This window comes from Notamacropus eugenii, chromosome 1 (genome assembly GCF_028372415.1).
Source record: "Notamacropus eugenii isolate mMacEug1 chromosome 1, mMacEug1.pri_v2, whole genome shotgun sequence".
Taxonomy (NCBI): Eukaryota; Metazoa; Chordata; class Mammalia; order Diprotodontia; family Macropodidae; genus Notamacropus; species Notamacropus eugenii.
This window is the reverse complement of record NC_092872.1, coordinates 708,964,846-708,966,003: the sequence shown is the minus strand read 5'-3', so window position 1 is coordinate 708,966,003 and position 1,158 is coordinate 708,964,846. Positions and strand designations below refer to the sequence as shown.

Here is a 1,158-nt window from a genome sequence, read left to right as displayed (position 1 = left end):
TGGAAGTACCAATGTGAATCATTTCTCTTTGCTTTGAATGCATCAGAAGCCTGACTTCCCAGGCAGCCAGCAGGGAAGCACTCCACACCCAGTATGAGGCCCAAAGCCACATTTGCTATTTATTTTTCCCCCACCCCCCAATCCTCTTGCTTTTCTGCTTAGAAGCAATGCCTCGTGAACTCAAGGGCAGATCAGGGTAGAAGCCAGGAAGTCCATTTTCTAGGCTAGAAGTGCCCAACAAGAAGGGAGAGAATCCCAACGCTGAGTACTGAGAAGAGAGAAGCAAGCTTGGTGGGTTATACCACTGGAAGATATATCTGGTAATGACTGTCCCTATTCAGGGAAGAGCCAGGGAAAGTTTCCTTTTCCCCACAATCAGCGATCTATAGACCTTGGCTCCACACTGCCTATCCTGTCAGAGGTACATGTCTCCATTCGACCTCCAAGACTGTAATTATCCTCCATCTACTTTCCACTCATCCCACAGCCACCCCTAATTCAGAACCTTTGCTCTCACTGGGCTGGTCTCCCCACTACATACTCCCTAGACAGGCTGATCCCATAGATACCTGATATTACTCCTACATCCATGAATGTGGTTTTCCCCTCCCCTTGCATAGAATTTCCTACTTTTCTTTCCTTGTCTCCCTCATTCCTATTCAATTCCTGCCTAGCTAGGTGAAACAGTGGATAGAGCATCATACCTAGAGTCAAGAAGACTCATCTTCATGAGTTCAAATATAGCCTTAGATACTTAGTAGATGTGTGACCCTAGTCAAGTCACTTAATCACTTTCTACCTCAGTTTCCCCAACTGTAAAATGGGAATAATAATAGCACCCACCTACCTGGGTTATTGTTGGGATAAAATGAGATAATATTTGTTAAGAGCTTCACAAACCTTAAATGTTAGCTATTATTATTACCTATCCATCAAACTCCATCTCAAGGCTTATCTCTTCAGTAAATCTTTTCTGGACTCTTGGAACACAACAGTGAAAAAAAGGGATTGGACTTGGAGAAAGAACAACTAGAGTTAAATCCCTGCCTAAGCACCCCTCTGGACCCCTACTTTCTTGTCTATAAAATGAGGGTCATGCTAATATTTGTACTCTGTATTTCACAGGATTGCTACGCTAGTGTAAATTAAATGCTTTGT

At 43.4% G+C, this 1,158-nt stretch overlaps 1 protein-coding gene across 1 annotated transcript in view; it reads right to left on the bottom strand.

The window, feature by feature from the left end:
• The window catches only part of CYB5B (cytochrome b5 type B), a 150,318-nt gene that overhangs the window by 23,697 nt on the left and 125,463 nt on the right, over positions 1–1,158 (bottom strand). The window lies entirely within an intron of this gene.